Raw genomic sequence first — 10,137 nt, 5'->3', positions numbered from 1 at the left:
ATGAAGACTTCTTAATCCAAATCACCATGGAGGAAGGCGTTATGAACGTCGAACTGGTGAATATACTAATTCTTAGAAACAACAATGGCAAGGACGTATCTCACTGTTACAAGCTTTGCAATGGGGGCAAAGGTATCATGGTAATCATGACCTTCAATTTGTGTGAAACAGATGGCAACAAGGAAAACCTTATAGCACCCAACTGAGCCATTAGAGTTGTACTTGACTTTATAGACCCACTTCTAGCTGATAGCAGATTTACTAGGAAGTAGTGTGGTGAGAAGCCAAGTGTTATTTTGTTCAAGAGCACAAATTTCCTTAGCCATGGCATCTCGCTAGCGAGGATCCTTGACAACTAAAGAGTAAGAAGTGGGCTCAATGTGATCTAAAATACTAGAGAGGAAAGCTCGGTGGATAGTGGACAAGCGAGAATAAGATAAATAATTAGAGGGTAGAGAGTACCTTGAGAGGAGAGAGACGAATGAGCTGGACAAACAACAATGCAGCAGTAATCCTCTAAGGCCCCATTCGTTTTTCGGTAAGTTACTTACCTAGGTAAATGCAATTACCTGGGTAAGTGCATTTACCCATGTTCTTTTATTTTTAAGGTAAATAAGGTAATGACAATTTTAGTCATAAAAATCCATTATTAAAAGGGGCATTTGTGTCCCATTCAAGTGTTAGCATTTTTTCTCCTAGGTGGGAAAGTTATTTACCCACCTAGGAGATGGGTATCACTTACCTGGAGAAAAATTTGGTTAGTGATACCCAGAAAAATAAACTTTCCCTGATCCCCACATTAATCTGAAAAATGAACATGATATTCTTGGTCAATGGGAACCAAAATCCTATTGACCAACTTTCTCCCCTCTCAAAATCTAAAAAAAGAACGCCCCCTAAATGTGATGGTCGTTTAGTGGGCATGGTGGAGCATCATAATTAAAGGGATCGATGGTTCAGTGGAGGAAGGGGGAGGAGGCTGTTGGGTCATGGGTGTAGGAACGGGTGAATGTCTTTGATGGTTGGGTGAGTATCATCGATGGGTGTCAGAAGCACCATAGAAGGAGAAGAGGAGGAGGGTTTAGAGGAAAAAGGAAAATGGTTTCGTGAAAAGGTAGCATCACAACTCACAGAAAATTTACAAGTATCATGGTCATATAGGCGGTAAGTTTTCTGGCCTTATGGATAGCCAATAATGATACAACGACAGGCATGGGGGTTAAATTTGTCAAAGTGTAGGTGACCTACGGGGGCATAGCATAAACACCCAAAGCCACATAAACGAGGATAGATTGGTTTCTTGCCAAAAAGAACCTCATATTGGGAATGAGCATTGAGAATAGACAGGGGTGTGCGGTTCAAGCGGTAAGCTGTAGTTAATATGCATTCTCCCCAAAAATGGATAGGTAAGTGGGGACTCGAAATGAAGTGTGTGAGCAATGCTTAAAACATGATGGTGTTTGCGTTCAACCACCCCATTTTGTTGAGTGGCAATACAATTATATATGGTAAGATAAGGGAATATTTATGAGCCACTATAAGAAGGGGGTCCATGAATAGTATTTGACTCTTGACATGCAAGAATGAATCATTGAGGCCTATCAAAAATTGCATAAGTTGCTGTTGTTAGTGGTATGATGGGGCATTGCAGGTGTAGGTGACAGTGGCAAGTGTAGCAAGTTCATCCCATAATGCCTTCATCTTTTTTATGGAGGGTAGCAATGGCTCTCGTTAGTAAAATACAAGGGCCATTACTAGGGGGAAATGATCCTTTAGATCTTTCCACACATCCGTAGTAGGGATTGCATATCGGACAGTCAGTGCTAAGTCTCAGTACCATCCACAAAGCCAAGTTTGTTCTTGGCATCTAAAGCCATTATTCTATTGGTTGTAGTTGGTCATGACTTCATTGTTGGCGAATCTTGCTCAAAATGGAACTATAGACTTGTCAAATATCTTAATCTTATGTGGATTAACTTCAACATTGCAGGTGATTTTTTCTTAGTAGATTTATTTAGTCTGAATTAAGTAGTTTTTTTAAGACCGTGATAGATAAACTTATTTACACATTATTTTTGCAGGAGAATAATAATAATAGTGCTAGTACTTTTGAATATCAAACACTTGGAGAATAAATTTGATGAAAAGAAATTTCCTTTGAGACTTTGGTATTTTTTATTTAAGTGTTTTTTTTTTTTGCATTAAATTTTGATGAGTTGAAGATGTTATCTTTTAGAAACCAATGAATACATATTTATGTGATGGATGGATTTAAGATTGTCTATTGATTGAATTGAATGAACAAATGAATGGCCATAATAAATTATATATAAAATATGTTATATGGATTAGATTTGTTCACGATTCGAATTGGGTCAGTTTACTAGTTTTTTTTTTTTCAACTAACCCAATCTGGTCGAATTACCTAAAGGGTAAACTGAAACCAACCTGCTATTAAGCAAAACCGACCCGAACATGAAGGGTCGGTTTGGCTGTTAAAAAAACCTACCAATGCACCACACTGAAGTTACTACACATCATTTCAATTTTCAGCCATAATTTAAACTGAACATCACTAATAATAAAGCTTAGTTCGTGAACTGAACTGAACATCATTTCAGCCATAATAGTGATCTCCATGCTATAACAGAACATCATTTCAGCCATAAACTGAACTGAACATCACAATAAAAATGGAATATAAAATCTAAATCCAACTGTACACTACGCTTTAATTATTTATCCCTTTTAAATAATTGTAATAAGAATATTAAAATTATTAATTTTATCTAAAATTGCTAATTGCAACACATGTGCATATTTATACATATGATTTTCCTGGTATGAATCTGGTACCAATAAAACACTACCAACACTGCCTCAATAGGCTACTACAGCCACACATTGGGAACATCACCATGCAACTGTAAAGGTTTGTTCGGACAGTGTTGGTAGCATTTATTGGGAGCGCATTTGAACTTGATTTTTCTAGTCAACTAGAGTTTTTACGGGTGAGCTCAGATTTACGGCAAGCAGAACGCATGCTGACATGGTGATAGCATGGCATCTAGCAAAGCATCGGGAACTGGTGAGATGTGCGTGTGAGATCAATATGAGGAGTGCTATGTGAGTGTGCTAGACCTAGGGTTTTAGGTCCGTGGTTCGGGCCGGCACGGCATGACCAAACGGGTTGTGTTGCTTGTGGCCCGTGTGCCGATACAGCCTAGCCCGGCCCGTTCCAACATGGCCATATATATTATTTATATATAATATATTATATAAATTATAATTATATAATAACATAGTATATAATATATTAATAAAATAAATAATTATTTTCAATTTTATTATATTAATTTATTTAATTATTGTATATATAAATAATTGTATACATCAAAATTCATATAAAATTAAAATTTTAAGTGTTTTTCAAATTTTTAAAATAAATAGATTTGGACCGGTCCACGGCTGGTCTGGCCCAAGGCTTGGTCCATGGGACAACTCGGCCCATGGCACCACACGACATGGCATGGGCCCGCACGAGCTTGGGCCATGGGCTGTGCTGAATCGACCCCCAAATTATCCCAGGGGAGGGCGGCACGGCCTGTGGGCTGACACAACATGGGCCCGCACAGGCTTAGATCGTGTGCCATGCCGAGTGAATCCCCCAAGTTATCCCAGAGAGAATGGTACGATTCGACACAACTCGTTTTACACCTCTATATGTTCCCATGTATGGTTGGATGTTGTCAATGTGTTTAACGTGCTTTTCGTTGGCATCAGAACCCATCGCTCTACAGCCTACAAGTATGGAGGTTTAGGGCAATTTGTCTAAAGCAAGTCTTCTAGTTTCTAAGGGTTGCTTAAAGTGACCTAACCATAAGTCTGTGTAACATGATAACGTGGAGAACCTACATTTCCTGTGTGCTTAATTTCGTTTTTCTAAATAAAGGTAAAGTCATTATTATTTTTCACGGAGTATTATACCTCTAAATTAATGCAAATCCGCTGTTTAAAAAAGCAAATGTATTATTTTTTTCTAAATGCAACGTTGTTAGACCCGGGCTGGGTGTAGAAACATACTGATGACTGGATCACATGTCTAGCGGTTCAACCATTCGGTTCATTCAAATTAAATAATAGAAAATATCAAATAGTCTCAACTGATTAGTTTTTTTTAAACTATTTCACATAAAAATAAAAATAAGCATAGAACATAAATATTAGAGGTTACAAAACCTATTAACACGAATTTGGGTTATATCTGACAAAGTCAACATTCTACAACCACAAAACCGTTTTGACTGCTGGTTCTTAATTTTAATGGTCTAACCATCCGGCCTAGTCTGAAATACTGCTCAAAATTACTATTATGTATTATCTGTTGTTGAGTTGTTTTTTCTTTCTTTGGTAAACCTCTATCTGTTGTTGAGTTAAAACATATTTTCACAACCAAAGCTCATCATTATTCCCACTCATTCAAATCCTCAATATGAGGAAAAGAAAGTGACAGTTCACAAAGGCCCATCCAAATTTTAACAAATGCTCAGCCCAAACCCATCGGCCGTCCAAATTGCAGCCCTATTACGAGGGTGTTGCATTTCAGACACAAGGATGTTAGTTGGTGATGAAGTTCCCTTCACTTTCACTTAATCATAATTACGGTGAAACAGATCTTCTGCGCACATAAACGTGTACAGAGAGCTATGTATCAATCGCGCAAGTGAACATGCCAGTGTTGTGTACAAATGGGATCCACATGGACCCACATCATATGGGATCCACATCACATGTGAATCCCATATGCATGGAAAAACACGAGTTCATATCTCCGCCCCACAACGCCCCACAGCACATCCCCATGTATTGAGAACATCTCTCAATAATGTTATCATCGGCTCTGATATTATCATCGGAAGATGTTTTTAATACACGATAGGAATATATTGTGGGGCGTTGTGGGGCGGAGATGTGAACTCATGGAGCACTGGTATATTCACTCGCGAATGGTTACGTGGCCCATTATATATGTCTGTATTTGTAGCAGATCCCAAGGCCCATTTTACATGCCACAGACGATATCCACTGATCCACCGCACTTCCCCCAGACAGAGATAGGAAAGAAAGAAAAATCACCTATTGAACGTTTACACTCTCTTCGTTGCCATCCCAAGGTTTGCAAACAGTCCAGGTTGGGCCACTACCTATTTTATGCCCAAATCTTAAAAAAATGGCCCAGCATTGGCCAGATCCAGATACTCGTTAAGCATACAATTTTGCAAACTTTCCAAGTAAGGGGTGATTTTGAGCTGAGATGAATATTTAGTTATTCAAGCTCGGTTCATTGAATTTGTGTTAGGCTCGAGCTTGATTCGAGATAGAGATTTGAGCTCGAGTTCAGATCGGTTTAAAGCTCGCAAGTTTGAGTTTGGCTCGGTTCGAGTTCGACTATAAATCAAGTTTTTTTCTAAAAAATAAAAGTTATAAATATAATTTTTTTATTTTATATACAAAAAATTTAAAATTAGAAAAATTATTTATTATTATAACATAAAAATAAAAAATATACATATAAAATGTTTTATTTTACATACAAAAAAATAAGAGTTATAAAAATTATTTACTGTTATACATAAAAAATAAAAATATTGTTATATATAATAAAAATTATTTATTATGTATATATAAAAATTATTTATATATACATATATGTATATGTATATGTATGTATGTATGTATGTATTTATATAATAAAAAATGTTTATTTATTATACTAGGTTCAATTAGGCTCACGAGCCGAGCTTCATTGGTCTCAAGCTCGGCTCGATTAGAAAATGAGTTTATATATCTGGCTCGAGTTTGGCTCGAATTTCGGTTTAAACCGAACCGAGCTCGAATAGCTTGTGAAAAATTCGGCTGGTGGCCACCCCTAATTCTAAGTAGGTTGCTGTCAACCTAAGCCTGAGTCTTTTGAATTTTTGTTCTAATGTTCCATGAGTCATAGAGCATAGTCTAGAATTCAGATCTTCTACCCACATTCGGTTTCAGGGTCGAACGGTTCCATCATTCATTTTGAATAGATGACCCGTTTTGATTTAAAAAAATAAATAAAAATTATTGTTCGGATTGACAGTTTGACTGCTGAATCAACGGGTCACTAATGAAATCAACGGTTTTTGTAAAAACGGTTCGGATTGACATTTGGGGTGCGTTGGGTTAATTGAGCTGTGGTATTCTGGAAAAATAGTCAAAATAGCAGTAGTTTGGGCGTTTAAAAGTCCCACAGATTTTTTAACGTTCTCGTGGGAGACCCATCGCAGGATGTAGAGAGGCCCATTCTATTTAGAGGTAAATAGAATGGAGTCACAACAACTATATATATAAATAAAAGGAATAATTAATGATTGCTGGAATAGATCAATTGGTTAGAGCGTGTGGTTATTAAGCATTATATCTAGCGTAAATTTGATTTTTGTAGTTTTAATTTTTTTAGATTCTTAATTCAATGAAGAATGAAGAAAAAGAAACAATTAATAATTGCTGGAATAGCTCAGTTGGTTAGAGCGTGTGGCTGTTAACCACAAGGTCGGAGGTTCAAGCCCTTCTTCTAGCGTAAATTTAATTTTTGTAGGTTTAAATTTTTTAGATTATTAATTCAATGAAGAACGAAGAAAAAGAAGGAATTAATAATTGTTATAACTAGTGGCCCCGTGCGTGGCAGATTTCAGCTTCCCTCAGGGCAAAGCCCGCTCGAACAGCCTTGCATTGGGAATATCTTCATAGTTAGGTGTTTTATTACATAGAGAGATATTCCCACTCCAAGATTGCAAAAGGCAGTTGAAACGGTGTGGGTATGGACTTGCCTTGACAGAAGCCAATCTCTGTGTGGCATTTTCTCTATCCCCGCCAAATACCCAGACTCCCTGATAACGGGGGAGAGAGAGAGAGAGGTTTAGGAGAAATTTTATGAGGGGGTTGACTAAGTGATTGAGAACATGACAGAGAGCTTTGGAGTGGCACTCTAGGGTAGAAGAGAGGGCTGCTAGGTGGCTACATGGAAGGGCTAACAAGGAGTATGGGAGAAAGGAGAGAGGTTTAAGGAGAGAAGAGAGAGGGGGAATGGGAAAAGGAGAGGCCTGCTAAGGTGGGACCTAATCGCTTTATAATATAGTATACACTAGCATGGAAGCCCCTGCGAAAAAATGCCATTTGGACATACAATAATAGGTTATATTTTTCTTAAATAAAATAACTATGACTATATTATTACAAATCATAAATAACTATAGTGGGCCCCAATTTGGTTTAGCGTTGTCAACAAGTCAGGAATAGGTAGAACCAATCTTGAACCAATTATTTAATTGGAAAAAAATCAAAGAGATGATTATATTGAAAACAATAGTTAAAATAATACTAAGATATTTTTATGTTAATAAGTTAAGCATTTTTAACTCATATTATCTTATTTATTATTTATCAAATTTACTATTTCAAACATGAAACATGATAAAAATTATAAGAAATATAAAAAATTATATATTTCATAAAATATTCAATTCCAGACTTGAATCAGTTATGGACAAGTAAGAACAAGAATTGATCCAATAATTAATCAAGACAAAATCATAGAACCAACACCGTTATAATTATGTTTAGTCAATTTAGCTCCATCAGGATAGACACAACCCATTGGTTCAACCCTAACTAGTTTTTCTTAAATAAATTAATGTTTATATAATAATTTATTAAATTGAATAAGATAAATAAATGAATACATAAAAGTTTATTGGGATGGGACTGGTATAGGCTATCTTTTTTCTTTGATAAGTGAAGAAGTGTACTACACACAATGGGGTGTAGTTCATCCCCAAAAATCCGCAAAACAAATAAGGAGAAGGGAAGGGGGAAGGAAGGAGATACAAAGGTCTAGGGAAGGGGTAGAAGAAGAAAGAGCTTCATGAGCAAACCAATCTTCTACTTGGTTAGCTTCTCTAAAAATATGATGGTATGGAAGACCTCCTTCAAACATAACTCTCCTCCTCAAGCATCAAGAGATGACACCTTTCAAATTCCAAGGAACTTCTACCTTTTTGTTAAGGTACAAGATGACCAAGAATGAATTGCCCTCGATTATAAAGGGAAACTCCCTATAGTTTGTCGCTTGAATATGGGCTGCCCATGCAACCCATTCTTTCACCTGGTTGATGGTACATGTACCAAATTTATATGCTTTAACCGCTAGCACCCGACCAAGATGATCACGAAAAATAGCCCTAAATATTGTGCTCAAGGGGAGAGAATAATTTGTTAGTAAATTATTTTTAAATAAATAAATAAATAAATGTTTATTAAAATCTCTCTCTCAATGTCAAATCTCTTTTACTTTACTAATTTATTTTATTAAAATAATTAATTTATTTAATTTTATTAAATAAATAAATTTTTAGATAATAATAATAATAAAATAAATAAATGAATAAATAAAAGTTGAGATAGAGAATAGGAGGAGAGAGAGAATCATGCAAAAGAGAAGAAAGATGGCATTTTATTTATAGGATGACATAAATAATTATGTGGCACTCCTATAATTTTCGAATGCCATAGATTCAATTACATAAAGAGATTTGTCTTATATGTGACTACTATAATTTTTGAATATCATAGGGGCAATTACATGGTGAGGTAAGGATGGTGCATTTCTCTTACATATGGCATCTTTATAAGTTTCAAATATTATATAGCAAGGTTTGCCTTATGTGTCATTCTTGTAATTTTTGAGTACTATAAAGAGAGGTGGGTGAGAAGAGAGAGAGAGAGAGTAAAAGATAAAAGGGAGGGAGAAACACATATCATTAAATTAGATTTTACTTGTCAAACCAATAGCATGTCATGTGTCAACCTCCTAATGCCGCCGTACACCTTCCCAATGCTTTAAGTATATACTTATAGATAATATAGATATGTACTATTTTAAATATTTGAGAAAATTCCCGATTAGTACCCTGCACTTTGGGCCTAGTGTTACTTTGGTCCCTATGCAACAATTCAGTACTTGAACTTTCAAAACATGCTAGTCCAATACCTACCGTTAATCAATTTGTTAACCAGTCATTAAGTGGCATTTGAAAAGAAACAAATGCCCTTCAAGTGTTATCTAATTTTCTTTATAAAAAATCCGAACATTGATAAAAAATGAACTGTCCTAAATCCTTGCCTCTTCTATTCAAGAAAGTTGGGCTCACCATAATGCCCACTAAAACGTGACCCAAACTTTCTTGAATAAAAGAGGCAAGGATTTGGGATTCTTCATTTTATGTCAATGTTTGGATGGTTGATAAAAAGAACTGATGACACTTGAAGGGCATTTGTGTCTTTTCAAGTGTCACATAACAGCTGGTTAATGGTAGGTACTGGATTGGCAGGTTTTGAAAGTTTGGGTACTGAAGTGTTGCGTTTTGAAGTTCGGGGATCAAAGTGGCACTAGGCCTAAAGTACAGGGTACTAATTGGGAATTTTCCCTAAATATTTCTTATATTTGTATTCTTTGTGCTTTAACACACCCTTTTTGGATTGGAATCTAATGGAAGTGTTGCTATGATTTGTTTTTTTCTTTCCAATTTAAATACTTGTTGGTTTGTTTGACCCACAATTAAATCCATTTCTCACTATATTTTTTGTAATAAAAAATTAGGTTTTATTTACTTGTTATCATGTGCTTCTATTCTTAATTATTGCTTCAATTGGAATTGCAAGAATACTTGGTTTTAAGTAAGATTTTATCAGTAGCTTAAGCATATTTTTAATTCTTACCAGCTTAATATAAATTATAATATTAGTTGTATGATAATATATTTTATTAAATTTAGTAATCTTTTAATGTTCTTCATTTATTTGTGTGCTAAATCAGATGTAAGACTAATTTTCAATTTCATCACAATGATTCTTTCTTTATTCATTCTAGCTGCTTTTGCTTAATCATTCTAAGACATTTTATAATTATAATTTAAAGCCTTTTTTCAGTTTTATTTTTTTTCTTACTCTATATCTTCCTCCATAATTAATTTGTATTATTCTTTCTCTATATTTTATATAGTTTTCTTGGAATTATTATTTTATGAGTTCTATTATTTTAGTCAC

The 10,137-nt window shown here is 35.2% G+C and overlaps 1 non-coding gene across 1 annotated transcript; it reads left to right on the top strand.

The window, feature by feature from the left end:
- The first annotated feature begins 6,539 nt into the window (after positions 1 to 6,539).
- Positions 6,540 to 6,613, top strand: TRNAN-GUU (transfer RNA asparagine (anticodon GUU)). The gene has a single exon. It is a non-coding gene; the product is annotated as a tRNA-Asn (tRNA).
- The last annotated feature ends 3,524 nt before the right edge of the window (positions 6,614 to 10,137 follow it).

The sequence above is a fragment of the Nelumbo nucifera genome, chromosome 2, assembly GCF_055504915.1.
Source record: "Nelumbo nucifera cultivar China Antique chromosome 2, China Antique-T2T, whole genome shotgun sequence".
NCBI classification, from domain to species: Eukaryota; Viridiplantae; Streptophyta; class Magnoliopsida; order Proteales; family Nelumbonaceae; genus Nelumbo; species Nelumbo nucifera.
Note: the sequence above shows the minus strand (reverse complement) of the source record. Positions and strands in the feature narration are given on the sequence as shown.